This window comes from Dendrobates tinctorius, unplaced genomic scaffold, assembly GCF_039654945.1.
Source record: "Dendrobates tinctorius isolate UK_male_01 unplaced genomic scaffold, ASM3965494v1 ptg000528l, whole genome shotgun sequence".
In the NCBI taxonomy this organism is placed as follows: Eukaryota; Metazoa; Chordata; class Amphibia; order Anura; family Dendrobatidae; genus Dendrobates; species Dendrobates tinctorius.
In genome coordinates, this window is record NW_027362187.1 from 287,027 (window position 1) to 305,765 (window position 18,739).

Sequence of the window (18,739 nt, forward strand, 5' to 3'; positions counted from 1 at the left end):
CTATGCAGGACGGTATCTGTGTCAGGGAAGGACAGGACTGTAGTCGTGACCCAGATAAGCTCAATACCGAGGTTCAGTCCTTCCCCTACAGAAAACTGTACTCTTCTCTCTGGCACACCTGCATCTCCAGATTCAGCTTCCTCTGGGCCCTCTCTCAGGCGACCCCCATCAATGGAGACACAGTCCAAATCAACTGTAACACTTTTTTTTACTGAGTACTCCACACGTTACATCCACAGTTGGTACATTGTGACATTTGCTTGTTTCCTCATCTTTCCCTTTCTGACTGTTACCCTTGTGCAGTACACGCCCGGACCATCCTAGACTGCTCCCCAGTTTCTTTGTGGCCTAACATTGCCATGATGACAATTCCTTCAGCCTGTTTCACATCAGACTCAAAATCATCAGCCACCAGGTTTGGTTGCCTCAGGTAAAGCATCCGACCCGTCTGTACCAAACTCGTCGAAGCTCCAGCTTCCTTCACTTCAGCTATCCAGCCGACTCCTGCCCTAAAAGCATCAGCCCAGGCAACAAGTCGCCACATCTTTCTGTTTCTGTACTGGCCCACTGCTATGACACACAGTGGCCGTGGGTAACGTGGGCTGCAGCGCTTGAACGTTGCGTGGCTGGCAAGCTGTCCGGGCCTATAGGCCATGTGGACACTAGGGCACCCTGGCCCCATCTGACTTAACTTCTTACGAGGTCCCCGATACTACCCGGCGGCCCCTCTTACTCTTAAATTCTATGAACGTCCTGTCAGCTATACCTCTAGAGCCCACTAGTATGCCCCATCTAGTGGCCCGCAGCAGAACTACACTTACCCATGACTATGTAAACTATATACTAAAGTGCCCTCCTCTAATGCCCCCAAAAGGATGCACTAACTTACCCTAACTGTACAAGCACAACAGGCACACTATATTATGCAATAATATAATACAGAAACACAAGACTGTTATGAATGAGTCACCGTAGGAGGCAAAAACAGAAATACTAGCTAAGTCCAGAAAACCAGAGTAATTGGCAGCTATCGGATTGCAGACCCCTGAACCTAACAACAACAACTAGCAGTAGCCGTGGGGGGTTCCTACTGTGCCCTAGACCCCTCGATCACAGCCGGAGAACTACATAGCCTAAAGACAGAAAGGGAAATCTAAACTGCCCCAGAGCAGACCCCAAAGCAATAGGCAGCCCCCAACATATAATGACGGTGAAGCAAGATGAAAAAACACTCACACAGACAGAAAGATAGGCTGAGCAAATGATGGGGCCCAAGCTAACTAAATAGGACAGAATAGAAAAGCTGATGTCTGCAATCTGCCAAAACCCTCTCAAAACAAGAGCCAACAGACTGATAGGGAAAAAAAGCCCTGAAGACGCTAGGCTTCAAAAAGACTATATCAGTACTCGGGTATTTTCAGAAAACAGAGCAAAAAGGAATTCAGCTCACCCAGCAGGGGAAGGCAGAAATCCAGAAAAACAAGGCAAAACAAAACCAAAACACAAATGCAAAAAGCAGAGCAGAAAACTTAGCTTTTGAGGAGCAGGAATCAGTCTGGTCTCCTAGAATCCCTCAGAGAAATCACCCGCAAGGCAGAAAGGCGTCGGCTGCCTTATATCCAGTCAGCAATTTCAGTCACCCAGTCATCATAATTCTGCTCAGGTGCTTTGTAATCAGCCTCACTACCTTCCTTCACCAGAAGAGGGAGTTCATCAGACCTCAATGGTGAAGAGGAAAATGAACTCACAACACAAGACAATATGTTACAGCTTTCTACACAATGGTAACACATACGTGTGGCAATACCATTAAAGACGAGCGATAATACGTATTTCTATGTAGCAGTACCGCAGACATTTATCATAAACATTATCACTTAGCAATATATACACAATAACATAGGAGGGACAATCTGAGGAAGGGAAGCAAGAAAGGCATCATATCTCACTCCCTTACACTCCTCCTTTCCTTGAACTTGGTCATCCTCGACCAAGGCATGATAAAAAAACAATAATAAAACTCTTTTTTTAACTGTAAAAAAAAATGCAAGTCATTTGGCTTAATATAAGTCGCATTCGGTACGCACCTCAGTTCATGACGCACAGGCAACAGTCCTAGTTCCCAGTCCTCCAGGATTTAATGATAAGCAGTCTTAGGAGAGGTGCTCCTCCTTCCCTTGAGGGGAGTACAGACTTTCCAGAGGTCTCTGGTTAAGGAGACAGTCTCTCCTGTTTCCAGCAGAATAGGTGCAACAAGTGCAACAAAAAAAACAAAGAGTCCATAGGCTCCATATCTTCTCCCGAGCTCGCAGTCCACTAGGCCGTAAACACATGCCGCAAGCAATACTTATCTACAGCGCTGCCAAAGGCCGAACCGCTTCCGCTCACCGTAAGTGGGGGGATACTTCTTCTAGGGGCTACAGTGCCACAGGAACACAGAACAGTCCCAGTGTGTCAAACTAAATGTAACAGGCATAACACATGACGATTCGCAAACTTCAATGGCATGCACCACGTGTCGCTCTCTCCAGTGTCATCTCTGCAGCCGCAGACGATGTGGATGGTGCCACCGTAGCACCGTCAGATCTCCGGGTGCCGGCCGATGTTGGGGCCTGTACGGACTCTGGGAAGAGGCCCATGTCATATATGTATTTTCTCAATCTCCATGTCCTGGTACGGGCTGAAGACAATTCCGCTCCGCGGACTTCAGGATCCTCCTGGGCAGGGCGACAGCAGCACCACAAAGCGGAGACGTGGACGGGAGCCGACATTCTTCGATCTGAATGTCACCGAAAATGTCAGTTGGTGTGCTGGTGTTGGCCTCAGTCGCGGTCCCCTGCACCCGGTGACCAATCGATACATCCTGGAGACTACTTTCGTAAGCGGACGAGGAAGGGGTGTGCCAAACCCTGCGGAGTCGGAGCCGAGGTGCACTCACCACCTCCCTGTAGTACATCTTGCACACCCCGGACCCACGGCTGTTGCCTTCCTCCGCACCGGCGGCCACAAGCCACGATTCCAAGAGGCGCAGCACCATAACATTTGGTTCCAGCGGCGGAGAGGGAGACTCCATGCTTTCCCATTATGGTCCCGGAGGTTGGAAAAGCTCGGGCTCCGCAGGGGAGAGCTCCACTCCCCACTGGCTGTCGGACTCCCTCTTCTCCATTACGTCAACCTCCTTCAACCAATCCTGAGGGACGCGGCTAAACACGTCTTGCTCCTCTAGTTTCCACCCACCGCCATGTGAGTCCACCTCCAGCTGCTCCACCCATCCATTGTTATTTGATGGTAAAGGGCAAGGCCTTCATCTCTTCATCTGCACCCACCAGGGGTGGACCAGGGCATACTGACAGGCAGGTTTTGGCGCCAAGAGGCGCCCCTTACTCTGCCACACCACGTGACCGTCTATGTCACGCAGGTCCTGTCGGCTTTGCAAACACCACCAGACCACATCGCAGATACCCACGCCCATGCACGCGCATCACTGGACAAGAGGGTCTTCCCAGTAACTGAAACCTGCTTCCGAGACACAGGGTTCAGTTCCACTCTATTGCCGTGTGGGCCCGGGCCCGCATGGCAATAGTTAAAGCCGCCAGCCAATAGGAGGCTGGCAGCTGACGTCAGTGCGCTTCTCGTCAGTGTCTGACGTCATCGTCATTTGCTGGCGAGTGCGCGCTTTCAGGTTGGGGCGAAGATTGCTCACCATAGGAGCGTGGCAAGGCAAGGAGAAAGGTTTTTTATATTGAAAGCAGCAAGCCACCAGGATGGAGACAAGTGTCCATTCTGCTGGGGGCAGAATAAAGATGGGGCAGAAGGGAGACGGGGCAGGATGAAAGATATGGGGCCTGGGCATGATTGGAGACATAGGGGGCATGATTGGAGACACAGGGGGCAGAACCGAGACACAGGGGGCATGATTGGAGACACAGGAGGCAGAATGGAGACACAGGGGACATGATTGGAGACACAGGAAGCATGATTGGAGACATAGGGGGAATGACTTGAGATGCAGGAGGCAGAATGGAGACACAGGGGGCATGATTGGAGACACAGGGGGAAGAATGGAGACACGGGGACAGAACGAAAGATATGGGGACAGGATTGGAGACATGGTAGGATGAAAGATATGGGGGCAGAATGGGAGACATGGTGGCAGGATGAAAGATATGGGGGCAGGATTGGAGACACAGGGGGCATGATTGGAGACATGGTGTGGGATGGAGACAGATGGGGCAGGATGGAGACAGATCGGGCAGGATGGAGACAGATGGGGCAGGATCGAGACAGATGGTGCAGGTTAATGGGGCAGGATCATGGGACAGATGGGGCAGGATCATGGGACAGATGGGGCAGGATCATGGGACAGATGGGGCATGATGGGGAGATCATATGGGGCACAATGGATACTCATGAGGGCAGGATGGGAGAACATATGGGTGAAGCCAGGATGAGACACACAAGGGCCAGGATAGGGGATATTATTACCATAGGGGCTAATTAAGGGATATTATTATTGCAGTTATGTATTTTTTTTGAGTATATTGTTTTAAATGGGGAGGCGATCCTTTTACTGTGCAGAGTGATACTATGTTGCCTTTTTTGCTTCATTTGGTGTAGTGTAGAAGTTGGGAAAAAAGCAATGTGTTCTGCAAGAGGGGCTCTAGATAACTGTGTTATTTCCTTCAGAGATGAGCCCTGGCTGGAAGAAGTGATGTCAATCTGTGCTAGATGAAGATGAAAGACTTCACCTAGAGGCGTCACTGGTGAGTCAGTGTGCTACCTATACTCTGATACTATACACTGTATACTATATACAGCGGTTCTGTGTACAATGTCACCAGTGATCACTGTATTACCTTTACACTGACACTGCATTCTAAGTACAGATCTCCTGTGTATAATGGCACATATGGTGATATTATTATTGTGTTTTTTTATTACTGATCAGTATTATAGTATTCAGTCACATAGTGGTGGTAATATGTCAGTGTGCTACCTATACTCTGATACTATACACTGTATACTATATACAGCGGTTCTGTGTACAATGTCACCAGTGATCACTGTATTACCTTTACACTGACACTGCATTCTAAGTACAGATCTCCTGCGTATAATGGCACATATGGTGATATTATTATTGTGGGTTTTTTTATTACTGATCAGTATTGTAGTATTCAGTCACATAGTGGTGGTAATATGTTGTCTGGCCATGGTGTGGTAGTATTTGTTCCTTGTATGTGGTATTATTGGTCAGCATGTGGTGGTAATATGTGGTCTGGTTATGGTGTGGCGGTATTTGTCCCTTGTATGTGAAATTATTCAGTCACTGTCATTTTAATATGTGGTCTGGACATGGTGTGGCTGTATTTTTTCTTTTTATGTGGTATTATAGGTCACTATGTGGTGGTAACATGGTGTCTGGTCATGGTACGGTGGTATTTGTCCCTTGTGTGTGATATTATTGGTCATTTTAAAAATTTAAAAATATCCCTAAATTGCATTGCATATTTTAACTAATGTTTAATAGGTTAGAGTAGAGTAGGGCCCGGCCAAAAGAGTCTACCGTGTCGTGGTGGCAGCTTAAAAAATCTTTTGGCCAAAACAAAGGCTTCTGGTTATATATGTGATCTGGTGATGGGAACTGTTAATGTGTGATTGGTGAGAAGTGGAGATGTTCCAAGAGGGAACGGTGGGGTTGTGGACAGTTTGGGGGGTGGAGGCGTGGCTGGGGTGGAGCCTGGGCAGAGTCTCAAGGGGGCCCAGAAAATTTTGCCAGTATGGGGCCCCGAAATTCCTAGTGGCAGTCCTGCTTGTCCCCATACCCTTCATCCAGAGGCGTAGCTAGGGTTTTGGTTCAGGGGGGGCAAAACTTCTGAGTGGTCCCTTAAAGGGTAACTTTGATTACAACTTGTTGACACACCCTGATAGTGAATGTAGGAGACGACTGCGCTGTTACTGAAAATAATCTCTATATAAAGACCAACATGGATATTACTGCCATATGGTCAGTGGTAAATACCAGTCCTACAAAACATAGGATTACTGCACAGTTATAGTTGGTGACTTACCGCTGATGTTCTTTCTGATGGAGTGGTTCACTTTTCACGTCTTTTCCACCTGGCCCAGACCGACACTGACAATTCTCCAGCCAGGACTCGGCTACAGAGAATACAAGAAAGACACGTTTCACTTCCACCACCATCAATCCCCAACCTGCGCAAACCCCTCATCCTGCTGATACCCCAATGCTGAGCCGCTGCTGCCGTATGTGTCCCTATTACTGCACCTACTGTGTGGTTCTGTGTGCCCTCTAAATTCTAAAGCATCCCTCAATAATATAGTAATGCCGAGTGCAAGTGCCCTAGAAAACAGTGCCCACATTTTGCCCCCTAAAATGTAATATTGCCCTGTGTGTCCCTTTGACAGTCACAGTAACCTGAGTTCCCCTGTAACAATAAGTGCCCACTTTACATTTATTAATGTCCTGAGTCTCCCCCCTGTACAGCTCCCCTATACACAGTATAATGCCCCTTCACTGTATACATACTGACCCCTTAATATCCCCCAATGATGGCTCCAACACTGTAATCCCCACACTGTATGATGGCCCCCTAGATAGCCTCCATATAGTATAATACACCAGATAGTCCTCAATATAGTATAATGCAGCTCCCATATGCATACTCTACAGTATAATGCAGCCCCCCATAGGCAGACTCAATAGTATATTGCAGCCCCCATAAGCAGACTGTAGTGTAAGGCAGCACCCCCCTATAGGCAGACTGTAATATTAAGCAGCCTCCCCATCCTCTATAGGCAGACTTTAGTATAAGGCAGCCCCCCATCCCCTATAAGCAAACTGTAGTATAAGGCAGCCCCCCCATCCCCTATAGGCAGACTGTAGTATAGGGCAGCACCCCCCATCCCCTATAGAAAGAGAGAGAGAAAGAACAGAGAAAGAAAGAAACAGAGAGAGAGAGAAAGAAAGATTCTATAAAGATACTATAGGAACCCGGCTGCCATTGTAGTGCCCACCTGAGCCTCCCGGTGCAGGACATATCATGATCTGCTCACATGGCCGGCGTCCCTGATTCCAAGGCGATCCCGCTGTCTGCACTGTCAGAGGACATGATGATGGATCTGAAGCATTCCCTGAAGTGCCTCCATGATTCTGTCACAATCTCCTCCCGAAATTAGCTAATTTCTGCTTCCAGCACATCACTTCCAGTGGAACATCTTGTGTGAGTTTTAAAGTGCTTCTCGGGGCTCCGCCGTGTACTCCTTTGTCCACGGGAAAGTAAGCTCCCAGCCAGGACAATGGGGCAGCTCTCAAAATCGGGACTGTCCCGCTGGATCCGGGTCGTTTGTTAGGTATGAATGCTCCCCACCATACACCTAGTACACTCACAGCTCCGCACAGCTCCGCACACCTCATACACACACGATTCCAACTTGTATGCTTTGTACACACACGGCTCCGCTCCATACACCTTGCACACACACGGCTCTACTCAGTACACACATGGTTCCACTCCGTCAACCTCGTACACACACAACTCCATTCCGTACACCCCATACACACGGCTCCACTCAGTACAAACATGGCTCCACTCCGTAAGCCTCGTACACACATGGCTCTGCTCCTCTCCGTACACACACGGCTCAGCTCTGTACACTTTGTACACACATGGTTCAGCTTCGTACACCCTGTACACACACGGCTCCACTCCACACCCCCTATACACACACGACTCTGCTCCATACACCTTGTACACACATGGCTCCGCTCTGCACACCCCATACACACGTGGCTCCTCTCTGCACACCCCGTACACATGCGGCTCCGCGCCGTACACCTCGTACACACACAGCTCTGCGCCGTACACCTCGTACACACACGGCTCTGCTCATCCCATACACACAGGGCTCTGGTCCGCACACCCCATACACATGTGGCTCCGCTCCTCTGTACACCTTGTGCAAACACAGCTCTGCTCTGTACACCTCATACACATGCGGCTCCACTCCTCCGTACACCTCATGCCCGCATATCTCTGCTCTGTACACTTTGTACACATACGGCTCCGCTTTGTACACCTCATACACACACGGCTCCACTCTGTACACCTCCTACCCACACGGCTCCACTCTGTACACCTCATACAGACGGCTCCGCTCTGTACACCTCATACACACATGGCTCCGCTCTGTACACCTCATACACACGTGGCTCCCCTCTGTACACCTCATACACACACGGCTCCGCTCTGTACACCTCATCCACACACTGCTCTGCTCTGTACACCTCATACACACGCGGCTCCGCTCTGTACATGTCATACACACGCAGCTCCGCTCCGTACACCTCGTACACACATAGCTCTGATACATCCACCCTGTAAACCCCTCCTGACCCCACACATAAACTTCCCCTCATCCAGCACCATGACAACCAGCACAGCAGAGTCCTGCACACAGAGGCCCTTGATCATGTGACCCCTGACTCCGCCCCTCCTGTGACCTCATGACAGGTCCTGTGCGCACAGAATAGCCCAGCAACGTCATTTCTGGCTGTGAGGTGGGGGCCCACTGCTGGCACTGGGGCCCCCCTGCCTGCTCAGGGGCCCATAGCGGCTGGGCAGCAGAGTAGGGATATCGATTCTTCCTGCTCTGCCGCAGAATGTAATTGTATCGGCATGCTGTGCACGCCGATACAGCTAGAGTAGTGTAGCTCCGGGTGGGCCCCCTCAGAGCATGGGGCCATCTGCCCTAGTGGTAGCTACGCTACTGCCTTCATCTACTAGAACTTCTATATTTATGTATATATGATATCTCAATATATTCATGAATACACATAATTACTATAAATAACCATTAAGGTCTAGTGTACATGCATATACTGTATAAAACATATACGTATTGTATATGGGCATAGTATAATATACCTTTATTATATATAGGTGTATTCTACCTGACATTATTACAAAATGGGGGACATTATTACAGGAAGGGGCCAGGACAAGAGACATTATTACAGGAAGGAGGCCAGGATGTCAGGCATCATTACTGGAAGGAGGCCAAGATTGAAGACATTATTACAGGAAGGGGGCCAGGAAAAAGGACATTATTACAGGATAGGGGTCAGGATTGGGGCCATTATTACAAGAAAATGTGCAGGAACGAGGACAATATTACAGGATGTGGGCCAAGATGGCAACATCACTTCAGGATGGGACCCAGACAGGGGAGATTATTACAGGAAAGGGGCTAGGATGGGGGACATTATTACAGGATAGGGGCCAAGGCGGGAACTCTATTACAGGATGGGGCCAAGACGGTGACATTAGTACAGGATGGGTTTCAAGACAGGGGACATTTTTACAGGAAGGGGGCCAAGATAGTGGATATTATAACAGGAAGGTGGCCAGGACTGGTGACATTATTAAAGGTTAGGGGCCAGGATAAGGAACATTACTCCATGGGGCAGCACATCTGAACAGCATGCTGGTGGGGTCCCAGGTCCAAATTTTGCACTGGGGCCCATACGACTCTAGTTAGGCCACTAGTGTTTATAGTGTTACATAGGCTTGCATGTTGCATCTACTACATTATCTATACTCAGAGAGTCACGACAGTGTTATATGTGGTGTTACATAGGACTGCACATATCATCTTTTAGATTATTCACACTGAGAGAGTTATCACTGTGTTATTGCTGTTATCTGTAGTGTTACATAGGATTGCTGCAAAGCAGCAGTAGGTGGAAATTTGAATAACGGGCATCACACCTTCCCCTAGTTGAGCAATATCATTGTTTCATTTTTCTTCCTTCTATTTTTTTCTTCCACTTGTGTGTGCTTTCACCACAGCTCGTACTACTCTGTGATGTTATTTTATTATTTTTTTGAGGGGAAGAGGATGGTGGCAAAATATGTGTCTTGAGGCTTGGGCCCCGGTCCTTTCTGACCATAGTAACTCCCATGCTGTGAACTGTAAAATGATGATAATTATAATTATAGTCATAATAAACTACACAAGGTCAAAGTTTAAGAAAAGAAAGCATCATATTTTTGTATGGACAGAGGAGGTAAGTACCTTTTCTTTATGAACTGTAAAGGAATTTCTGCAAGGTTCGCAAACTGAGGTGAAGTATTCCTGTCAATATGAGGTCTTAGGCTAAGTGTCCCGTTTCACTTAGCGACGCACCAGCGATCCCGACAATGATACGACCTGGTAAGGATCGCTGGTGCGTCGCTAAATGGTTGCTAGAAAGTTGCCAAACAGGCAGATCTCTTCAGCGACGCAGCAATGATCCGGCGATCCGTGTAACGACCTCGCCGGTCAATGGTACCTTGTCACACAGCAGCTTTTCAGACGATTCCCACCTGCGTCCCTGAGTTCTACGTCGCCGACGAAAAAATGGCCCAGGACATTCAAGCACGATCAGCGATATCCAGCAGGGGAGCCGGTTGCCGCTGCGTGTCACATGTAGCGAGATCGCTGGCGAGGTCACTGTTGCGTCACAAAATCGGTGACGCTTCAGCGATCTCGCTATGTGAGAAGGGGGCTTAAGCCTACATGGTGACTTGTGTTACATTGCAATTTTGCACCTAATTGCGCTATAGTGTCGCACTAAGACATACTCTGACATACTGTAGTTTTGCAAATGTTGCCAGGTGTGCACATTTTTTCCCTAGAAAGTAATAATGCCTCTTGTGCCTTTCTGACACTTATAATACCCTGAGTGCCCATATAAAGTAATGATGCCTCCAAAGTGCCAACTTAACATTTAATATTCTCCTCTGAGTGCCCCTAAAAAGTTATAATTCCACTAATGCACCCAACAGCCCCCATGTACATTAATATGGCCCCCATAGCTACACTTTACAAAGTATGATGTTTCCCACAGCTTCTCTATATATAATATGATGTCCACAACAGCATTTCATATACAGTATGATATCCCCAACAGCTCCCTTTATACAATCTGTTGGCCCCCTGCTCCCTATTCACAGTATAATGTCCCAACAGCTCCCCTATATACAATATAATATTCTCGCAGCTCCCCTTGATACAGTATAATGAGTCCCATAGCTCTCCTATATACAGTATGGGACATACAGCTCCTTATATACAGTATAATGACCCACACAGCCTCCTTTTTACAATATGCTGGACCCCACAGTCCCACATATACCACAGCTCCCCTATATGCTGTATTACGGGTCCCATAGCTCTCCTATATACAGTATGGGACACACCATTCCCTATATACAGTATAATGACCCATACAGCCTCCTATTTACAATATGCTGGCCCCCACAGCCCCACACAACAGTATGTCACCCACAGCCCCTATATGCAGTATTGGGCCACCACAGACCCTTGTATACAAGATACTGTTCTCACGGCTCCCTAAACAGTGTGAAGCCCCCTTCATACCAGTATAATGACTATAATGTTTGCCTGCCTGCCTTCCTATACACAGTATGGACCCCCACAGCTCCCCTAAACAAAGTATGATGTCCCCCACACCCACTATATACAGTATGGGGCCCACACAACCCACTATAAACACCTCCGATATACAGTATAATAGCCCCCAAAGCTCCCTATATACAAGTATAGAGCCATTACAGCTCCCCACATACAGCATGGGGTCCCATTAAACAGTAAGGAGCCCCCGCAGTTCCCCATATAGAGAATTAGGCTCTCACATTCCTCTACAAGTACTGACTTATACATTACAAAACCCTATATACTCACCTCTCCCTGGATCGGATTGCACATTCAGCATTCGAGCACCAAGGAACCAGTGCCAGGATGCAATCGTCCTTTGCGTGATTTTGGTGTTCGGTAGGCTGCAGTTATAAAGTAACCTGTGGCTTATAGAACAGCCAGAAGTAATGCAGGGAGACCATGTACCTCTGCTCTACAGTAAAGCTGATATAGTTGTAAGAGGTGGTCGCTGTGCGCAGACCCCTCCATGTGTGTGGGCCTGGGACGACCACCCCCTCTGCTCCATTATTGCTGGAGTCCCTCTTGAGGCTGGTGGCACTGGGCAATTTCACAGTTGGCCCCCTAATCCTGGCTCTGCCTACAAAAAGAATTATTCATGAGGCTCTAACCCATATAGAAGACTACATCTGTAGAAACTTTATTTTTATGCACTTTTAAACTATTGACTAAGGCTACTTTCACACTTGCTTTGTTTTGCAGCTCGTTTTTCCTGCAAAAAAACGCATGGAAAAAACGCATACAAACGCATACAAATGCTGTGTTTTTTTCAAGCATTTTTATGAGCATGCATGAAAAAAACGCAGCGTTTTTATGCGTTTGTATGCGTTTTTAGTGCGTTTTTACCGCGTTTGCGTTTTTCCCCAACATTAGTTGGCCCCTCACGCTAACCCAAACCATGACTTTACTAACCCTAACCCTTAACCAAACCATACCCTAACCCTTAACCAAACCATACCCTAACCCTGACCCTAACCCTTAACCAAACCATACTAACCCTAACCCTTAACCAAACCCTACTAACCCTAACCCAAACCCTAACCCTAACTAACCCTAAACCCTAACCCTTAACCAAACCATACTAACCCTAACCCTAACCCAAACCCTAACTCTAACCCTAACCCTAAACCCCCTTAACTAACCCTAACTCTAACCCAAACCCCTAATTTCCATTGTCTAACCAATGGAACAAAAAAACGCATGCACAGAAAAACGCATACATGAGCATGCCAATGCGCACCCATAGACTTATAATGGGTGTCTTGCTGTAAAAAAACGCATTGCGCGTGCATGCGTTTTTTTGAGGCAAGTCGGACGCCCAAAAAATGCAACAGGATGCATTTTGTGCGCCCGAGCGCACACCACAAAAAAACACATGCGCGTAAAAACGCATACAAACGCATGTGTATGCGCACATAAGCGCATCCCATGCAAAATATAGGAAAAAAAGCGCATGCGTTTTTAGCGCTAAAATACAGCGCAAAATAACGCAAGTGTAAAACCAGCCTAAAACAAACATATTATGGTTGGGTAAGAATACAAGATGGACTAAAAATACTAAGAAAGTACTGTTCATTCAAAGCGATCGTAATGAGGCAGTATGTCAATAGAAGAACATATTTTGTTGCATTCAACAATTTAGAGATAATCTTGCGGCTGCATTTTTTCAATTCAATTGCTGCCGAATGTGTTAGCGCATTATAAAATAAAAAAAATTGTATTAATAAATGAACATACAGACCTCTCTGACCAGATTATCACATATACAATATAAGGCAGGAAAGTGTTCTCAGCAAGGAGTCTGGTGTATAGTGTGTGGAAAGGGCAGGATAATGAGACTTCCTTTATGTTCTAACCTTTAATCATTAATGGTTGTCCACACAATGATTGACAATAAAATAACAGGAAGGTCACCTGACACTAAATATCAATGTGTTACACATTTACAGAAGATTGTTAGAAATTAATAAACTCATAACTGAGGAACACTTCTTCGTTTGCGCATTAATGCTGCAACTTTACTGGTACAATGGACAAAGTTGGGATTTAAATCCAAGACTCAAGTGCTGCAGTGCTAACCATTGATCCACTGTGCCACCCTTTAATTTGTAACTAAAGTAAAATTTTGCAACTTCTGATAATTATTTTATTTGTACTTTGATGGTAAAATCCCATCCGAAATCAGGATGATAGTAAAATTCTATTACCCATTACCCCAAAGCTTGTTTTCACTTTCCTGACCAGGCCAAATTTTTCAAATCTGACCAGGATTTGCATTTATTTTTTAAAATATCAATAGTTTGACAAAAAATTTGGAAACATTCACAATACTTTTAATTTTTATGTCTTTAAAACAAATAGTCATACTGCACAAAATACGGTAATTAATAAATATCATTTTTCACGTGTCTACTTTACATCAGCATCATTTTTTAAACATTTTTTTTTAGAAATGTAAGAGGATTAAAAGTTGAACAGAAATTCTTATTTTTTCCAACAAAATCTACAAAACTTACCATATTTTATTAGGGACCAGTTGACATTTGAAGTGACTTTTAAGGGCCTGTATGTCAGAAAATGCACCAAAGTGATCCCCTTATAAAAACTGCACCCTGAAAGGTATTGAAAACCACATTTAAAACGTTTTTATCCCTTTAGGTGCTTCAGAAATTAAAACAAAGTGGAAGCAAAATATGAAAAATTAGTTATTTTCCATAAAAATGTTACTTTAGTTCCATTTTTTTCATGTTAACCCTGATAAAAAGAGAAAATGGACCATACAATTTGCTGTGCAATTTTTCATTAGTTCGACGATACCCAATATGTGGTTTGAAACTACTATTTGGGGTCAGAAGGGAAGAAGCACCATATCCGAATTCAGATTTTGCGGTTTGATGGTGACATATCACATTGGCAGAGCCCCTGAGGTGCCAGAACAGTAGAACCCCCCTAATTGACCTCCTTTTACAAACTACACCTCTCAATGAATTCATCTCGGGGTGCCATGAGCATATTAACACCACAGGTGTGTTGCAGAATTTTATACCATTGGGCAGTGAAGAAAAAATAATTAAAATTTTTACCAAAATGTTGTTTGAGCCACAAATTTTACATTTTCAAAAGAAAAAATTTATCTTGAACGGGACAATACCCCGCCATATGTAGCTGGGAAAGAGGGAAGAAAGAAGCATTATTTGAGTTTTGGAGTGCAGGTTTTCCAAAAGAACAGCAGAAACCCCCACAAGTGACCCCATTTTCGGAAACTACACCCCTCTGGGAATAAAGTTACAGGTGTAGTGATGACTAGAGATGAGTGAATTTGATAGGGTCCCTGCTTATTCCGCAAGCTATAGCGCTTACCGAATAAGCTGCAGATGGAACCCGGATTCATGGAGCCCGCCTGCTGATCCGCTGCTACATGTGTCACAGCTGTGTCACAGTCACAACACATGCATGGAGGGCCTGTGTGTTGGGCTCCCCATGAATTTGTTGTGACAGTGAAATAGCTGCGACACATGCAGCTGTCGCGCCGAACAGCTGATTAGCCGGCACGATCGATGTATCCAGGTTCCCTCTGCAGCTTATTCGGTAAGTACTATAGCTTGCGGAATAAGCAGGGACCCGATCAAATTCACTCATCTCTAGTCATCAGTACACCTGTAAATTAATTCCCAGAGGGGTGTAGTTTTCAAAAATGGGGTCAGCTTCTTTGTTAAGCGCTATAACTTGCCAAATAAGCAGGGACTCAATCAAATTTGCTCATCTCTAGTGATGACTTTATCTCAGTAGGTGATTTCCAGAAACAAACATGCAGTGGATGTTGAAAAAGTGAAATCTCCAAATATACCATTGTAGTATCCAATACATTGTGATGCCCATATATTGTACCCAGCTTATGCTTCTAGAGACACGCACCCATAAAATAAGTAGGTCTTCTCACTACAGTAATGCTAGCTGTAGTTTGGGCACATTATTAGGCTCAGAAGGAAGGGGGGGATGGGATTTGGGAGTGCAGATTTAGCTGAAATTTTTTTGGGGAAGCCATGTTGTTTTTCTAAAGCCTTTGTGGTACCTGTAATGTGGAAACCCTTCTGTTAACAGATGACCAACCTGAGTGTAGACATGTGTCACGGGTTTACCACGACAGATAGGAGCCAGAAAGCTACAGCATCTGATTTCTCCTACTCCTGCTCTGAATAGAAGCACTTCAACTTCTAATTAAACAATGTAAATTTCATTAGGAAGTGCAGGGGTTAATCTGCTCTGTTAAGAGCCCCTGGAGCTAAGGCTCTCAGCTGTGCCCATCCCACATATATAATCTGGGCCCTGGCTACACACATCATCAGAGAAGGCTTATGCTGGATGACTGGGAGTATAGGTGTTGGTGGTTATTTGAGTAGTTGGTTGGTGAATTTTTCTATGACAATTGCTTGGATTTGTGAGTGTGATAATTCCCTTTCTTCTCCTTCTTTGGTTTAACCCCATCCTTCACTCTCCTGTGCATACATCTGTTATACAACCCCTGGCAAAAGTTATGGAATCACTGACCTTGGAGGGTGTTCAGTTGTTTAATTTTGTAGAAAAAAAGCAGATAACAGACATGGCACAAAACTAAAGTCAATTCAAATGGCAACTTTCTGGCTTTAAGATTAAGATTACGGCTTTAGGGATTATATTTAGGCGAATGTATATAATATTTTATTTTTTTTAAAACTCTTTTTATTGAAAGATTCCACAAATTAACATAACAAACATGTGACATTGCAGTGTAAAGAAAACAGAGTAATCCATCTAATCATCATCCACAACATCAGTTATAAAAGCATACTTTCAATAATAAAGTAGACAAACAACACAGATGAAATAGAATATTAAGCATAACATATTCTTATTCTCAACAGCATTGCATCACCAATCAGGGGATTCTTAATCAGGGTTCTAAATTTGCAACAATTTTGGTTATAATAAGCAAATATTCCTGAGTCCACGTAAAGCATCACATTTATGCACTGAAAAAGAGACACTTCAAGGATTATATCTCACAGTTGAGGAAATTATGGCATCAGGAACTAGTTGTGTCAAGGGTGAGTCACACCACCTTTCCAAAATTCTATGAAATTTCTGAGGACATCCCCTAGTTCTGTATAGTATGCTCTCATATGGAATTATATTATTCACTAATTTTTTTCCACTGATTGACCGAAGGAGACCATCCCCCATCCACCTTAATGCTATCGCTTTCCTAGCGAGAAACAGAACCTCCCTGAGAAATATCATGAGTCCACGTTTCTTCGTCCACCACACCCAACACACACATCTCTGGACTACATTCAATTGGTATCCCAATTATCCTTTCTAGTGTAAAAATTATGTCCTTCCAATATCTTTTTATAATTCTACAATCCCAAATGAGATGCCAAAAATTCGCTCCCACCTCCCCGCATCTATGACATTCATCATTTACTCTTCTGCCGAATTTATATAATTTACTCAGGGTTAAATAGGATTGGTGTAGCATATATAATTGGATTAATTTGTTATTTGCCGCTGGAGACACCGTCGTATGCGCCCCCAATGCGTCATTTCACTGGTCATCGGTGATTAAGGGGATTAGGTGCCTCCATTTACCTTCCACAGCCAGTTGGGTGAAAGCAATTTTGGAATTTAACACTGGGAAGGGGAGGGCCTCATAGAAGGGGTACCTATTGTACCCTATGTGCTGGAATTCCGGGACCGCCTACAGGAGCTGACTCAGGTTGTACGTGAGAACCTGCAGGCGACACAGCGGCGCCAGCGCGTATGGTACGATCGGAAGACCAGAGAGCGCACTTTGGAAATAGGACAGAAGGTCCTGGTGTTAGAGCCCACTAAGCAGAATAAGTTTCAAGCTGCATGGCAGGGGCCCTACCAGGTAGTGGGGAAAATAGCCGACACAACCTATAATGTCGCCGATTGTGACCACCCCAGGGTTATCCGCATGTTCCACGTGAATATGCTGAAGCCCTACCGGGAGCGCCCTGAAGAGGTAGTGGCCATCTGTGCACCTGAAGCAGAGGATTTAGCCGGACTTCCCTTGCCGGATGTCTTAGGGGAAAGGACTCAGTCTAAAACATGGGACCAGGTACACTTGGGTGAAGACCTAGGCCCCCCAGGAGAGACAGCAGGCGGAGGCGTTGTTGAGGCTGCGACAGAGGATGTTTTCAGAGAGACCGGGGTACACTCGCCTGGCACAACACAAGGTTGAGACCCAGGATCAGACCCCCTGCGACAAAACCCCTTCCGTGTCCCTTAGTCTGTACGAGAGGGGATGCGACAAGAGATACAAGAGATGTTGCGTTTAGGGGTCATTGAAGAGTCAGATAGTCCCTGGGCATCCCCCATAGTGTTAGTGCCCAAGAAAGATGGGACTGCACGGTTTTGTGTAGACTATCGTAAGCTCAATGAGAAAACAGTGATGGATGCATACCCCATGCCGCGTGTGGATGAGTTGTTAGACCGGCTGGCGGGGGTAAAGTATTTGACCACCATCGATCTATGCAAAGGCTACTGGCAGATTCCCCTTAGTCCTGACGCTATTCCCAAGTCGGCATTTGTCACCCCGTTCGGCTTATTCCAGTTTCGAGTTATGCCATTCGGGATGAAGAATGCCCCGGCGACCTTCCAAAGGCTGGCTGACCGGCTTCTGGATGGTCTCCAGAACTATGCTTCATAGAATCATAGAATCGTAGAGTTGGAAGGGACCTCCTGGGCCATCTGGTCCAACCCCTGCTCAAAGCAGGATTCGCTAAATCATCCCAGACAGATGTCTGTCCAGCCTCTGTTTGAAGACTTCCATTGAAGGAGAACTCACCACTTCTCGTGGCAGCCTGTTCCACTCATTGATCACTCTAACTGTCAAAAAGTTTTTTCTAATATCTAATCTGTGTCTCCTCCCATTCAGTTTCATCCCATTGCTTCTAGTCTTTCCTTGTGCAAATGAGAATAAAGTTGATCCTTCTACAATGTGACAGCCCTTTAGATATTTGTAGACAGCTATTAAGTCTCCTCGCAGTCTTCTCTTTTGCAAACTAAACATTCCCAAATCCTGCAACCTTTCCTCATAAGACAGGGTTTGCAGACCGGTCACCATTCTGGTCGCTCTTTTCTGAACTTGCTCCAGTTTGTTGATGTCTTTTTTAAAATGTGGTGCCCAAAACTGGACACAATATTCCAGATGAGG

General features: G+C 45.8%; 1 protein-coding gene across 2 annotated transcripts in view; it reads right to left on the minus strand.

Annotated features, from left to right (window-relative positions):
* The window catches only part of LOC141078243 (uncharacterized), a 55,978-nt gene extending 42,657 nt beyond the window's left edge, over positions 1-13,321 (minus strand). For both annotated transcript variants that reach the window (XM_073565070.1, XM_073565069.1), the window contains exon 1: positions 13,262-13,321. The gene's annotated coding sequence lies outside the window, so the exon portion shown is untranslated. The remainder of the gene's footprint in view (positions 1-13,261) is intronic.
* Between the last annotated feature and the right edge of the window lie 5,418 nt (positions 13,322-18,739).